Source organism: Adiantum capillus-veneris, chromosome 30 (assembly GCF_014529385.1).
Source record: "Adiantum capillus-veneris isolate H3 chromosome 30, ASM1452938v2, whole genome shotgun sequence".
Taxonomy (NCBI): domain Eukaryota; kingdom Viridiplantae; phylum Streptophyta; class Polypodiopsida; order Polypodiales; family Pteridaceae; genus Adiantum; species Adiantum capillus-veneris.
In genome coordinates this window covers 94,708,874-94,725,903 of record NC_140960.1, presented here as the reverse complement: position 1 = coordinate 94,725,903, position 17,030 = coordinate 94,708,874, and positions in this window count along the sequence as shown.

Here is a 17,030-nt window from a genome sequence, read left to right as displayed (position 1 = left end):
CTTTGATACTTACAATTTGAAAGCATAAAGTATTATACAGCCCATATTACTGTTATGAAATAAAAAGCAAAGTGCTGCAAATGAAAAAAAATTAAAAGTTTCACTTCAAACTGTTTAGGTATATATATATATATATATATATATATATATATATATATATTATTTAGATACATATTCAAGATTACTATGAAAGGAAGTTTTTAACAAGGAAGAAATATAGGGTAAGGAGAAGCTTCCCAATTTTTGCAACTAGCTATGGGTTCCATGTTCTAAAATCTGCGTACAAAATCGCTTAATTTTCGTATACTTAGCTATGCATCGGTAAGCCTATCATGTTTTCCATACCATTCTTCAGTATTGGTTGTATCAGAGAGTGAAAGGCGGCACATCTTATTGACGTAAGCTTGTCTCTCTGTGAGACGATCCATGAAAAAAATAGAATCTTGATCAACTATTGCTTCTGATATTCGAGCATTTTCCCATACACATCTTGGTTTATAATAATGATCGAACCTTATATCCAAACCCAAGGGATTATTGGCAGCGATCTTTCCAAGATGCTCATGAAATAAATGTTGTGGCACACAAGTAAAGTTGATTCGAAATGCACCTTGCTCCCAAATCTTGAAGATCACGATTGAACAGATTCCAAGCTTTTGATTCATCATCAAAGCCTTTTTTGCATGTATAGTATCTCTTGAAGGGTGTATCATTAATTCATGGGCATCAATGTATAATATATCATGCCCTATTATAATATTCCCCTGAGCAATTTGTTCTTGAGCCCATTGAATATTCTGACAAAATTTAGTTGAAGGTTCAGTACGGAATTCTGGTTGACCATCCATGTAAGTTTCCCACGCAAGAAACGTATTCAGTACCAAATATTCAGTTGTTGTTGCATTCACTGATTTCCGAATGACTTCAACTCCACAGCAACAGGATGCTGCCATTGTATTTTGAGAAAATATTTCTTTTGCACACTCAAGAGGCAACTTACATAAGTATTCCTTTAAATCTAGCTGCAACAAAGAAAGAAAAAATCAAGCTCAGTGTTATATACTAATTTTTAAAAATGTCTTAAATTTCAAGAGTTACTTAAAAGTAGTCTAATTTAGTTAAGTTAAATAATTGAAAGGGAGTTATTTGCTATCTTATTAATTATAACCATTACTATAATGAGAACAAAGATAAAAGAATGCATGGAAAATGGTACTTTTTTATTTTGAATTATAAAATGATTTGAAAGATACATATACGTACTAGAGTCTTGATTTTCTAAATGTGTGTTTTCAAGCAAGATTCTGTACGTTGATAATAAAAAATGTGTTATAGATTTGGATATATATATTTATTTATTTATATATGCATATTTTTATATTAAAGATCTAATCATATATTATTGTAAAACACAACCATGAGATATACTGGCCAAATCTAGAAAATGATTGATTTAATAATATTGTATAGATATTCTATTAACAAATACTTACTATAAAAATAAAAGCTTAAAATGCAAAAGATAAATTTAATAATATCATATAAGCTTTTTTAAAGATGACTACGAGTCATAGAGATAAAAGCTCATATAGAAAGACCAAACAATATCTTTTTCTAACTTTTATAAATACAAACTAGCAAAAAAAGAATCAACAAATAAATACAACCACGATATGAATGTCAAGTGCCAAAATGTAAAGCATACCATACTAGGTTCTTTCAAAAAATCACTATGTTATCGAACATCATAAAGGTATTAAAATAAGTAATTCTTGTATCGATAATTTCAAATATTATGTCTTTTATGAATAACCTACATACAAAAATAAGAGAAGGTGGTCTAAACTAATCAGATCTTTTTTACAAAACGTATCAGCTTTATAATTTGTACATTATTCGGGATATGGGTTCCATAGTACAAACTATCTAAACATCAATTATAAATAGCAATTATTTTGTTTTTTTGGAGTAGTTTTTTGTAGCTTCTTCAACAGCCTTCTCGTTGCTGCGTTCTTCTGGTTCAAAACCCGGGGGGAAGTCTTGAACTATTACCTCTTCTGAATCATGTACATCAATGTATTCTTCTGTTCTTCTCTCGCTCAGCCAAGCAGTTTCTGTATTCGTTGTTGATAGCAACGAAGTTTCTGTACTTGCTTGTGCAGAATTATCACTAGTTGGGGAAATAAATACTAGAGTCGAAGTATTCGAGGGAGAAACTGGATTGCTGGACTCCATTTAGAATTGTTCTTTTGAAAATCTTCTGAAAAAAATCATACATATGTTTGTTAATTAATAAATATTAAAAAAATTAAAGAATAAAACAATTGATCTGTACATTTACTATTATACTCTAATAGTAAAAAGTCTATTTAAAAGCATGTGTTTTTGAAATGCACGATTTTATTTCAATACCAACAATGGATACACGGAGAGCGATAGAGAGAGAGAGAGAGAGAGAGAGAGAGAGAGAGAGAGAGAGAGAGAGAGAGAGAGAGAGAGAGAGAGAGAGAGAGAGAGAGAGAGAGAGAGAGAGAGAGTATAACTATACTCGATATATATATTGTAAGAATTCAATATTGTTTAGTATATGGAGAAAATATTTCTTATTGTTACTCTCTTATACTTTATACACATTTTAGAAAATCATGGTACTAATTATATATAATCAAAACACATTTTTTACATGTATATATAAATATCAATTCTTATACAAACGTATTAAAATTATATTAAATGATGATCTAATTAATTTTTTAAACCAGTCATGGAAACATTTTATAATCTATACTTTTAAGTGCTTAATAATATATAATGTAAGCTTGTTTTAATTATACGAGTGCGTGTAAAATTCATTATAATATATAATTTTTAATAACATTTTTTGATAAAATTACGAGCTGAGGTAAAGGCTTGTAAAATGTACGTTCATTATTATTTAAAAAAAGACCCAAGTACTGAAGAATCTATACAATGTACTTTTTTATAAAAATACTTATTAAAAGGACAAAATTACTTGTCGAGAAGTCAAAATCGATACAAATTGAACTGAAAATCTTGAAAAAAAAGGCAAATTTTTCTATTCACAGTTCGGTCGCAGACCAACATCTACATCTACATAGAGATTGTACTGATGAGCATTTTGTAACATAGCAAATAACTTGTACAATCTAGGCCTTTCCAGTGGGTTTGTACGAGTACAGCGCTTTGAAAATTCATACAAAGCTCTTATAAATACATTTTTTGGTTCCTTGCCCTCTGGTAAAACAAAATTTAAAAGCCTAAAAAAAATTTTGCCAAAGGAATAAATTTCAGCTGCTAGGCTATAAACTACTGGTTTAGAACTAAAAAATTTGGGAGCGACCCATGGATAACGCTTTCTGTATGCTTCAACGGTCTCTGTTCTATTGTCTAGCAATGGTTCATGCGTTTTCTTTGTACTGATACTCGTACTTTTTCCCCAGTTTGAATTGCCTACATGAACGTCTTCTGTTTTCTTTGAGAAATGCAGGTAAATATTTTGTAGCTGCAAGTCATTGTGCAAATAGCCATTCAAATGTATGTAGTTTATGGTTTGTTCAAATCCATTAATAATGTCGAATATATGTGTTTTGAAACGCTCTTTTGTACCAACCTCTAAGAGATACTGACATAATGCTTAGGTGGTGTAGTAGTACTTCCTGAAGCTCCTAACCATGTCCAATTTGTAAGTGCAAGTCCATTCCAGAAAGGGTATATCACAATGGACTCTTCTTCACTACGGCAGAGACCAAGCGGCAATATAATACCACTATGGTTTATAGACATGCTTGTAGCTTCAGAGGCTGCTCGCAATTTTGGCGTAATAGTATTTTCCACGGCAGTAAAAAATTTTGTTGTGTATGTGTTTTCCCAGAAGATGTGTCAAGGTTCTTCTCCTCAAGAATAAGCATAGAAATCAAATCTTAGAATACGGGGATGTCGTCTCTTGTATTCATGGAAGACCTAAAATGTACATACTCATCTCCTAGACCATCCAAGCATGCACGGACAATGTCATCGTCTTCCACTAAGACTTTAATAGATCCAAGAGCCTCAATGATACTCTTGATCTTCAAGGAATAATCATTGATTGAGAGGTTGTTCCTCTTAACGTGATTTAGCTCCGACTTTAGTTGAAGCTTCCTGGCCTTGGCATTCACCTCGAACACTCTGCCTAAGTTTCTCCATGCAATGGCGAGGGTTTCAGCATCGTGTAGATAGCCCATCATGCCATCTGTGATGCTCATAGAAAGCCAATACATCACTTTGCTCTGGCCTTGTTGCCAGCCCCTCAAAGCTTTCCTTTGTTCTGCTGTAACATTTGCCTTGGGAATCTCTGGTTCCTTTTCATTGTCTCCTTCTACATAGTCCCAATAACGTTTTCCTTTTAGGAAATTTGTTATTCTGAACTTCCATGCAGGGTAGTTATTTTTCTCAAGCTTCTGAGTAACAATCTGACTAAAACCGTCAGACATCTTGAAGCACTAAGACAAAATAGCTGCAATCTGCAAAAACCTGCAAATCTCCTGAACCTGCTATCGTGGTACCTGTAACGCTTTCTACACTCAACGAGTGTCCACAATCAAGCGTACATACAACCATTGTACTTATACAGTAAATCTTTGTATACTGCACTTTGGAGACCTGTTCAGAAACTTGTGCGAAAAATTGTGCATCTGGTCATGGATTACGAACGAAGGGATTGTGATGCTCTTGCTCTCTTGGCCTCTCTTGCCTGCACCAGGCTCTGATACCATGTAAAGAATGAGGATGTAAGAGAGCTACACAAGACAAGCACAAAGCACACAGAGATGGAAAGCTTCTTCTTCTTCTTCACAGAAAAGAGAGTACAAAATGACTAACTGCTAAAGCTGAAAAGTAGCACATATGTACATGCGGTCACTAAGTGTGAACACGCTAGAAGCGTACTAGGCAGGCACTATATGTGTAGTCCAGCTGTAGAATCACTGGCAGAGATCCTCCGTGTCGGTCACCTAACGCGCCAGTGAGTAAATGCCGTAAGCGGCCAAGACCTGTAGTGGATGCCAGCTCAAGGTGTAGAGCTCGACATCTCAACACTATTGTCAAAGCTTTGGCTAAGGCATGCAAAGGTAGAATGCGTGAACGCCAAGGTTGCTACCATATGCTTTATGGGCTGATCGTACAACTGATAGCTCATTGACTGGTTACATGCCTACTGAGATGATGTATGGTTAGAAGCCAGTCATGCCATTGAGGATGTAGTTCCTACTTGGAACATGTTACCTTGGAAAGATGGTGTAAGTAGGTAAACTCTACTTGCTTTGCGCATAAAGAAATTGGAAAGAAGACACATAGACATAGACATTGCAAAAGATCGATTGAAGAATGCAAGACTAAAGAATAAAGATAGGTTTGATAAAAGACATAGGCTTCGACCAAAGCCTATTGAAGAGGGTGATTGGGTCCTAATGTACGATAGTAGCCTTGACAATCAACACACCACACAAAGAAAACTTGCAAAAAGGTGGATTGGTCCCTATGTTGTCAAACATGTGCATGGAAATGCTACATATACTTTGAGGGAACTCGATGGAACAAAGCTTAAAATTCCCATAGTAGGGAAAAGAATCAAGATGTTCAAGCGGAGACATGATAATGATACTTTTGATTCACAACAAGATGATGATGAAGAACCTAATGAAATTGCTACAGATGAGGATGAAGAAGTAGAGGATGATCTTCCAAACTTTGCAGAAGATGAAAATGACATCCAAATATTTGTGGATCCTAATGAAGATTAAACCTACATAGGGAAAATGTTGGCACATGCCGGAGGATGTGCAGGTTCAGAGGGGGTGGATGTACTGTCGTGGCACGTACATAGTGTGAAATAAAAACATTCACCTCACTCTTGACACTTCTTGATGTATGCAAATAAAAGCAATCATGTACATATTGTGATATATGTTGAAGCGTCTACTACGGTCATTATCCTGTACATACCTATCCGGGGAGTCGTGGCCCTGGATGTGGCGCATTTGCGTGATTTTCCACTTGATAAGATGCTTAATTTGGTTTGAAAATGTACATAGTCCAAGTGTTTCATGGTGGCACACTCATCTCGCCTATAAAGAGTGATGCGGGCAAAAGCTGCCATAAATAGCAACTCACAGGTGCCGTTGTAGAATTGCATGGAAAGTGACCCAAAATGGTATATTGATGAAAAATGATGCTTATCTATGCTTATGCAAGTGATCCCATAAATTAAGGGATTTTTTTGACTCTGTTTGGGATTTTTCGCATCAAAAATGGCACTTTTTGGGTTAAAAATGACATGAAAATGGCCTAGTTTTGGTCCAAAGTGGAAAAATGACCCAAAAATTGACACATCAGCTGAAAATGCCGTGGGTAAGAGAGAAAGGGCTTCTTTTTACAAAAAAAAACCCAGCAATTTTGCTCTACTGTTCAATAGCTTCCATGGTTGCTCAATCTATGTGTAGGGTAGTCACGCCTCTTCGAAATCTTGTATCTGAGCTAGTCAGGGAGTGAATTAGGGTTTCCCCTTATCAAAATGGTGTGTGAGCTTCACTTTCAAAGCTCTTAAATCTCTACAAATTCAGAAAATTATCATCGTGAAGGTGGAAGCTCGAGCATTCCTTTCAACTGTTTGAAGTTACGACTATGTAATTGGGGGCGAGGCTACATGATACCATGAAAGAGGTTTGGGTTTTGATTTAGAATTTTGCTTGTATGAGCATTGAGGTTTCATGGCTGAAACTTTAGTGTTTTTAAATGGTCTTTCAAAGTGAAATTAAATGTGATTTGGTGATCCTCTCATCATAATCTCGACTACGAAAACAAGCAGACTCCAAGCACAATAGGAAAGAGGGTTTGCGACTTTACTGTCACGAACGCTATTAGATTTTCTGTCACCCTTAGAAAGAGGGTTGGTGATTCTCCACAAACACTTTCCACAAAGTGTTTGTGACTTTCATCACGAACTCTCACAGCCAATGTTTTTGCACCTTCCTAGCTAGACCGCACACATTCCGACAGCGGCAAAGCCAGACACCAAGGAAGTCAACAGAAGGCTGGGGCTAAGAGATTTCTATGACCAGGATCCATGCAGAGTGGACTTCCAAAAATCATATGAATTGCTATCCATGATCAAGGAAGATGGCTCGTCCCAAATCACTGATCAACAAGGGAAAAAAGTTGAAGTGGTGATCACTAAAGAAATAGTGGCCGAGGCACTGAAACTGCCAGCAAAAGGTATGACTATGTGGGCAAGAGATAGAAATAAAGTAGGTACTTTTACCAAAGATACTGTTGCTGCCACGTTTTTAGAGCTCATCTAAAGGCAAGTGCAGGAAGCAGCTCACCTCTACCATCAACATTTCCACTTCCTCTCAAAGAGACCGCCACAGTACACAACCCCAAACCATGCGTTTGCGCCTACTTTCACTCAAGTATTGAAGTCGACAACAAGGCAATAAATAGATCATGCGCAATATGTGCTTACAAAATTGAAGGGCACAAAGAAAGAGGGGAAATCACATATCTGGGCACTCCAAAAGTGCTAACAAGAATAGAATATCATGCTATTGGAATGGCCAACAATTTTCCGCCAGCCCTAGATTAGAACACCTGGATTGTGTCAGCTCAACCTTCTCCAAGGACCACTCGATCAACAAAGAGAGTGTACAAGTCAGGTGAGAAATCTGTAGAAAGTTCCCATGAAGCCCATAGCAGTGAAATCTTTGACAACGAAGAAACCATGGCAAGGAGAGAAGCAATGAAAAAGAAAACAGTGGCAGCTCACCGAGAGGAGCCACAAGAAAAGAAGGCTACATTTCAAAGAGAAAAGAAGACATATGAAAGGAGCCACCAAGATGCAGGTGAAGACCCCGAAAGATGAAGCCCAAGAGATATAAAGGGACTAAGAACCAAGAACCCTACAAGGAAAGGACCAGAGGATCCCAAAGATTTGCTTGAGCAGATGTATGCGCAAGCTGAACCTCTAAAGCTGAAGGAAGTTCAAGAATCTCAAAGAAACGAAACGGAAGACGTGGCTGAGCAACAGAGACAAGTGAAAGCTTCTAGACAAAGTGAGTCACATCATGACCACGAGGAGATGTCTCCACGACCCTCATCACCAACCACAGAACAAGAAGATCAGCCCATGCAGAGTCCAAGGTCTTCACCAACAGATAAATCCAATGAAGATGATGTAGCAAAAGAAAAAGATCCTGAACAAGAGAAAGAAGCAAGTTTTGAACAACCCAAGGAAGCTAAAACATCTAAATCACCACCCTCCTCTACCACAGCCCAAGCTAAAGTAGCCAAGGCATCCACGAAGCCTCAAGGAGAAGAAGTAGAACCACCTCCACGGCCACAAGCAGAAGCCGTTGCACCAACAAAAGAGCCACAAATTGAAATGGCCCAAACTTTTAAACATCCCCAGGTCAAGCTTGAAGATTGGGAAACAAATGATGAATTCATCATGCAAGTGAATGAATATGCAAAGCAAATGCAGCTGATGACAGATAAGATGCAAAAAGCAACACTTAGCCGCAGTGCCAAAGCTAAAGAGCTAGAGCTAGTCATTGATGCTCTACAAGGAGAGCTAGATGACAAAATGAACATCATTGTAGATCTTCAAAGATAGATTAAAGATCTAAAAAGTGAAGTAGCAACACACCAGATTGCAAAGGAGAAACAACAGAAAGAGATGGAAGAATTGAGAGAGCTCCTGAGACAAAGTTATCTGATGCACGCAAAAGCAAAGATCAACAACTAACAGAAGTAACCAGTAAACTTTTAACCAATACTCTGTCAGCACAAAAGATCCAAGTGTAGCTAGATGTCTCAAATGCCTCTTTGCAGTACTCTGAGCTGCAGATCAATGATCAAGTGGCATTTCTAAGACGGATAAGAGAAAACCCAGCTGTAGCCTCAATCAAGGGAACAAATGAAGTCTACAAGACTTTAGAAAAGAGGAACGAGGACCTTGAAATTCAGGTTAAAGAAAGACTTTACAAAGATATGCAGGCAGAAAGCTTAGATGATATCCACCCAAAATGGAGAAAAAGTTGGTTGAACAAGAACTCCAGATACCTCATTCTGTTCACAAGAGCACCTGCAGCCCTACAAAAGGACCCTACATTGTTTCTTGTACCAAGGGTAAGGACATGGCAGGCACACGATTCATTGAAGAAGAGGAGGCCAACATGGATGAATTACCCACAACTACCAGCTCTAGAGCAGGGACCAACAACGGAAGAATACATGGTGAAAACCCTAACGAGCGCCATGACCTTCTTCAAGAGCCTTCATGACCTCTCATGTGCAATGCTTTGTAATATTTGCAGAATGCTACTCACCTGCATTCAAACTTTTCATGAGCCTCAGCAAGCAGGAGCGCCTTGGATGTCTTTCCTCGAAGGCAACAAAGGTCTATGTTATGATCTAAGTGGACAGCCTTCAGAAGAAGTCCTCTACGACTCCGTTGACAGATGTATGTTTTTGTCATATAGCAATATGTTGGCATTTGAAGAGGCATTCTATACAAGTTTTTTCACATGGAGAACAAAGATATTTGGACCAGTGATCAACAACCTTACATCAAGGTTTGTTGGATATTTATCCATTGAACTTAAAAACAGAGTCACCATGCAGTTTTTGCAAGTGCCAGACAAAGAAAGATGAATCAGATATAAAAAATCCCTACATGCGAACCTCGAATGAAACAATACATTTCCAGATGGCCAGGGCTAGAAATACCTGCAGAGGAACAACTTGTATCATTGCTTCTAGAGGGACTGTTCAACAAAGAACTTCATGCTATATTGTATAGCAAGAAGCATATAACCCTGGAGGAGTGTGTGTCAGATGCTATTGACTTAGGAGACAATTGTGCTATTTTCAATGAAGAAGATGTCCCTAAGGATGAACAAAGTGAGAAAACAACATCTACTAAACCAGCACAAGTGGGAACTGCTGCTGTAGCACCACTTTCAGCCATAGAAGGCATGCTCAAAAGAATGAATGACATGATGAATAACATGCAAAAAGCACCGCTGAGAGGACCAAGAGAAGGGATACCTCAACAGGGACAACCTATTAGACCGTATAAATGGTGTGAAATTCAAGGTAAATGGACCAACCATGAGACCAATGAGTGCTACTACCGACCAAAGTATGATGGGAATGTTCAATACGTGCCCATGAGGCCACAAGGACAACCCATGTATAGATATCAGCCTAACATGGCCCAAGATCAAAGGCCACCAATGGGTATGGAAAGACCTCAACCCATGTTGGGTCAACAACCTTCGTATCCAGGACATAATGTAGTGTTTGTAAAGTACATGCATTTGGAAGGAATCATAGCTGAACAAGCACTTGTGCATGTTACACCTTATGCTAAGCCTAGTCCATCTATGGTAACTAAGAGGGAGATTGGTATAATTCACATCCACCACCAATGGAGGAACCTGTGACTTATGCTCCACTAGATCTTGCACCAATGTATTATGTGGCTAATCAAGGTGTCATACCTTCTATGGTAAGACCCACGATTAAGCCAAGAACGGGAAACTATCATAATTGTGGTGTAGATGATTATTGGAAGAATGAATGCCCAGAGCCTGACAAAAACCTCAAACCAATTGAAGCTTATTGCATACAATGTTGCAAAAAGGGAGGACACTTCCCAAAAGATTGTCCAAAAAATCCTTTAAACAAGGGTAAAATAGTAGTAAACGTAGTCCAAGTGATACCTAGTAGCTCATCAGAGAGTGAACTGATTGCTCCAATCAAGGTAATCACTAGAGCCCAGGCTGAGAAAAAGAAACATAACTCCTCAGACGATTCGGAGAACACAAGAGTTTTCTCTCAGAAGACCAATAGAAGTAAAAGCAAAACGTATGAGGTGAGGAAACAAAAACAATGAGCTGAAATCGAGGAGAAAGCAAAACAACTATTCCAAGAAAAGGTGAAAGAACCTGGGAGTGAAAACAAAGAAACAACCGTGAAATCTGGAGGATCAATTTTGGTTGATAAAATTTTTGATCCTATTAATGTAGCCTTGGAAGCCTACCAAGTAGGACTTAAAGCAGGCCAAAACATGGACATCAAATGGAAGAACTATCCTTCTCCAGACATGGAAGCAGCTAAGCTTGAAGCTTACCAAAATTTGGTAAGAATCACGCAAGAAATGCTAGAAAAGCAAAACCTGAAGAGCTTGTGTTAAGAGAAACTAAAGAAAAATCTAAAGTGGTGGTAGAACCCCACCTTGAAACAAAAGAACCAAAACCTATAGTGTCGGAGAACGAATATGTCTTAGACGGAATTACATTCGTAAAGGAAGACTAGCTAGGACACTTATGGAAAAAAGTTCGAGAGATCAATGATGGGAGCCTAACTTTAAAGTCAACTCCTATAGAGGAAGTTTTGCTAGACAACCTACCTCTTGATATGGACATGGACATACAATCCTTGTATGGGGATTGTGGATCTGAAGCTCTGGAATGTCAAAACCATTGACCTTGAAACATAACCCCCTTACTTGGGAGACAACAAAGATGAATCCATAGTGTGTAAGACCACTTAAGTAAAAAGAGCGGAACAGACCCTAGAAGTAGACAATATTCATTTCCTTGTATGGGGATTGCGGATCTAAAGCTTCTGGAATGTCGAAACCATTGACCTTGAAAAAATTACCAGGCTTACTTGGGAGACAACGAAGATGAATCCATAGTGTGTAAGACCACTTAAGTAAAAAGAGCAGAAGAGACCCTAGAAGTAGATAATATTCATTCACAATCATGTCTACACCCATCCAATGCACTCTTAGCTTGGGAGAATCATTAAAACTTAGATCATATTTATGGAATGATCTACAAAAAAACCCTAGAGAAGGTGGGGATAAAGGGGTTAATCTCAAAAAAATTGGGAAAATGGAAAAACGAAATGGACAACAAAGAGATTCGATCTGCTCCAATGAACAAAGTTGAAGAATACTACGAAAGGAAACACCACCCTTCCTGTGAAATAAAATGACATAGAAACCATGGCAATACTGGATAGTGGAGCAGGCATAGCCATAGCCACAAAAGCAGTATGGGAATCCTAGGGACAACCAGCCATTAGACAAACTTGAATGAAATTCAACTGACTGATGGACATATTGAAAGACCCTTGGGACTACTTGTGAGGCATGCTTTTCCATGCATGGGAACCCCCCCATATTTTTTCTCTTTTACCAAAAATATTTCCTATTATATAAGTTACTTTTGATTTTTTCTTCCCTTTTTCACTAACGTTTTAGCCTTAATTAAATAAATAATACTTATGCTAATCAATCACGATGTAGCATAATAAGTAAGCTTTCTTTGTTGATCTCTCTTTTGACCTTAAATATTAAGTATATATATTCTAAATTACATTATATATTTTAGTATTTTCTAATATATTTTTCATTTATATATATATTAATCCACCCTACCAAATATTTTATTCACTAGTTTTCATTTTCAAACCTCAACCCCACTTTCAAATTTCAATAATACCTCCATCTAGATGATTGCCAATCTTTCAACACTCTAGGTCATGTTTTCATACACATGAAGGAGCTTACACATGAAGGAGCTTACACTTGAAGGCAAGAGAGAATTCCACTCAAAGGGGACCACCAAAAGACTTTTGCAGCCACAAATAATACATTATTTGGCTGAATTTTTTAAGTAAAGTAGAATCCCGAATTTGAAGGAGCTTTCAACATGAAAGACGTAGCTCGTGATCTCAACTTTTAGCTCAATATTTTTTAGAATTTTTGGAGTTATGAACACGGAGATATGATTTTTGTAGTGGACCCTAGTTTTCTCGTGTAATGGTGACACGGGGCATCCCCACTTTTCTTCCTTCTAGAATGGCTATGGTTCTACAACTCTTCAAGCATGATTACAAGAGACAAGGCTCTTTTAATGAGGTCTTGGCTAGTCTAGAGTAATTCTATCACCATTTTTGGAGGATCCATCCTCATCAACAAATATCCACCTTCTACAACCTCTCTTATAATTTTCTTACCTCTCTCTTCTCTCCCTAATAAGCTTATGTCTATCCAAAGCTAGACTATTGTAAATATTTCCTATCCTCTACATCCTACCCACATTCTCTCTTTTTCTCTCTCTATTGACTCTAGTATTTTAAATAATGAGGAGACAAGATGGGAGCCACATTCACATGCACCCCATTTTCCTAGTCACCAAAGTGGGACACTCACTTCAAATAGAAATATTGCTAAATCCATCCCTCCTTCCCTATATAAGGAGGCCATGAGAGCTCACTTGGGGGCAGAGATACACACTCACACACACCTATCCATACACACTCTTGTGCTACATGCTTGTAGCATGAACCCGAATCACATAATCACAACACCATCATCATCACCATCACCATGCACAAAAGATGAGCACCACACCTCCACAACACTTGTAATTAAGGGTTGAAGGCACAATTTCAAGAAGAAGAAGGGTGGACACACTCGTGATATTCCTCGCCATCAACTCCCATCTCTCCATTATGCCTCCTACGATCTTGTTCCCTTCTCATTTTTCTACCATACGCTACCTATTGTATTCATCTTTTGCAAGCAATCAACACACTCCATCTTGGTGCCATACTTTGTGTCGCTTTGGATATATCTCATTGTGAGTATGGTATATGCTTGTTCCTTGCCATTTTTTTTCTGCTTATGTTAAGGTGTGCGGATTCGCCACCACACACACACACTCTCTCTCTCTCTCTCATATTCCTATCATCTTGCTACTTCCATCTTAAGGTGTGCGGATTCGCCACCTTTTGTATGAGAAGTGAGCATACTTGCATGTATCACTGACCTCGTTATCTTCCTTACTACATGCACGCGTAGCGAGGCCATTCTCACTCACTCACCGCTCCTCTCACCTTATTCTCCGACCACCCCATTCCACATTTGGGCGTGGATCTTGAAATTTTTTTCCATGCATGCTTCATTGTGTATATGTATGCATCCTAGCCGCATATCTTGCTAGGTGGTGCCCCTATTGTGTATTACCCATGATGAGGCCATTGTGCATAGTCTTGGTGTAGAGGCCACCGGGTCTATTTTTTTCACTTCCGCCTCTCATTTGGTGCCCCCACTGAGGAGGGCTCTTGAAACCCTTCAGTTTACAAGACTGAAAACCCTAAATTATTGTGAATGGATGAATGAGTATGAAGGATTTTCTAACTGGACGACAGAAGAAGAAGAGCTCCAAGCATAACTAGACGAACTCCGCGTCTCCATCGAAGCTCGAGTGCCAGGCGTAACGGTAATCGATTTGAAGTGGGAGAGTCAACCAACACGCCAAACCCAGTGGATATACATAGGCCAAGTGCCAAGAAGAAGAAGGAGAAGGTGGAAACCATGTCCGCAACCTACAACCAACCAACAACAACAAAATGGAAGGAGCTTTGCATAATAGAGAATCAACACTATTCTACTTTGAGAATCGGGTAACTCAAGTCACCGAGGTAATTATCATAGTCAGTTTTCAAGTCGCACCTGGTGCTGCAGCACAGATAACAGAAGCATTGGCTCACATTCTCACTAGAGAAACTAGGGATCTACTGATTTTGTTTCAGGAAAGAACACCACCCTCTCCTACAAGCTTGGACAGTGACTAAGCACCTCTAAGCTTCACATGAATCAACACAACCTACCTCAAGACAGATCACACATACCAACACGTGTACGCTCAATCAAGGTAATATTGGACTTGAAGATTCACTACCAGCACGTCATTGACACCATGCCGGGTGGGGAGCGGTTTTTTGAGGTTCTGGCATAAGATCAACCATTTGTTTTACCTTTGGTACAAGGCAATGTACCGTTTGAAGTTTTAATCTATGTCCTAGTATAATAGGGTATACACACCTCCTTGTAAAGAAGAAAAAATTTTGCAAGTTAAGAAGTGTGGTTTTCTAGCTCTCTCTCAGTAATCATGGCAAGTGTAGCATTTCCAACCTTTATTGGTAAGGTGGGCGAGGATGCTGCAGACTTTCTAGACAACTTGGAAATAGCATGTGTCATCTCTGCGAGAGATGATGATGCTTCGCGCTTGCGCATCTTCCCACTTCTAATGAAGGTGGAGGCAAGATCATGGTACAATGCCTTGGCACAAGAAACCAAGGAACGGTGGGACTTATTAAGGGCAGCCTTTGTCAAGCGTTTTGGAGAGGGCACAACATCAAAGAAGCTATGGCAATTGTTGACAGAGTTGAAGCAGGGTAGTATGCTAGAATACGCATCATATGAGTCAAAGTTTGTAGATTTATGGGGGCGATGGGTTGCATCGCTAAGAGAGGATGAGGGGGCACCTGATTTCCTAAAGAAGGATCGGTTTGTGGCTGGGTTATGGCCAACTATTAAAGAGAAGGTGAAGGGAAGGTTTCCTGCTACGTATGAGCTAGCAGTTGAAGTGGCCCGCCTTAAAGACAAGAAGTTGCACCTACAAGCCAGGAATATCGATGAAGAGGAAGTCGTTAGGACCCGAACACCTCTAGCACCACCTACAACAGCCGCCCAGAGGATTCAACCACAAGAACCAATTGAAGATCAGCAAGACCTGCTCAATCGAATCACCAATCAACTTGAGAATCTCTCAGTCCATTTGATACAACAAGGGCATGCACACAATCGCAAACGAGAGCAAGGAAGAGGACAACGAAGGCAAAACCAAGAATACCACTACTACAGTTGTGGGGAGGATGGTCATGGCATGTACTACTGTCCACAACCAAGGAGGAAAAATTTCAACAGAGGAGCCAGGCAAAACCAGGATTCACCACCGAGAGCAAGACCACCACCACCGAGGGCACCACGACAAGCACGACCCATGCAAATCCTACAGCCACCCATTCAACCACAACCACCACCACCACCACAACCTCTCATTCCACCCTTACCCCCACCACCAGTTGGCAATCAAACAGTAAGCGTCATCAGTCTTGAAGGTAAGGGAAAGCAGAAAGTGGAGGAGGATAAGACCAAGGTTAAAGGAGTAGATGCCATTGCGGTAAAACGCGCTAGGCATGGTGAATCTTCCCAAAAGGAAGAAAAGATGAAGACTAAAGGGGAATCTAGCAAAAAGCCGTCCAAGTCACGACGTAAAATTGACATTGTAGATTTCTCTTTGGGTGAATGTTCTAAACCATATGATTTGGTTCAAGATGTTTCTGTGCAGGGCCCAAAAATCACCTGGCCCCAGTTACTCCACCTAGCACCTAGGGTGAGGAGACAATGGACAAAGATGGTTAACACGAGGCGACCAAATCCAAAGATAGCTGGGGCTATCTCTGGGAGGAATCTAGACGACATACTACCAGTGATGGATGCTTACATAAAACGGCAACACATCTCCAATATCTACATCGATGGTGGCGCACAAATATGTGTCATGAGTGAAAAAATGATGCACCGTTTGGGTTTAGAGGTGAGTCGGCCGGCACCATGCCGAGCCAAAATGGCAAATAATTTAAAAGTTCAATGTGTTGGTGTCATAAATTCAGTTAGGATAAAGGCATTCAACACCGAGGTAGATGTGGACATCTTTGTCATGACACACAAAGGGGAAGGCTACCCTATCATTCTAGGGAGGCCTTGGCTTATGGCTATGAGAGCTAAGCAGGACTGGGACACCGGCATAATCCAGATGAAGGATGCAAAAGGGAGGCCAATACTTTACGACATGAAGAAAGGTTGGCAATGCGACATTGATCTAGAAACCTCTATGGATAAGTTTTGTAGTGGTAACTCTTCAACCACTTCAGAGGAGGAGTCAACAGGGAGTGAAGGAAGTGATAGCTCCATTGAGGTAATGGGCCTCAAATTCAACCACAACAAGGTGGACCCTTCAAATTTGCAACCACATGTGAAAGTGGTGAAGACACTTCAACTACCCCTATGGCACGAGATTGGTGAAAGACTCATGCAGAGAAATGCA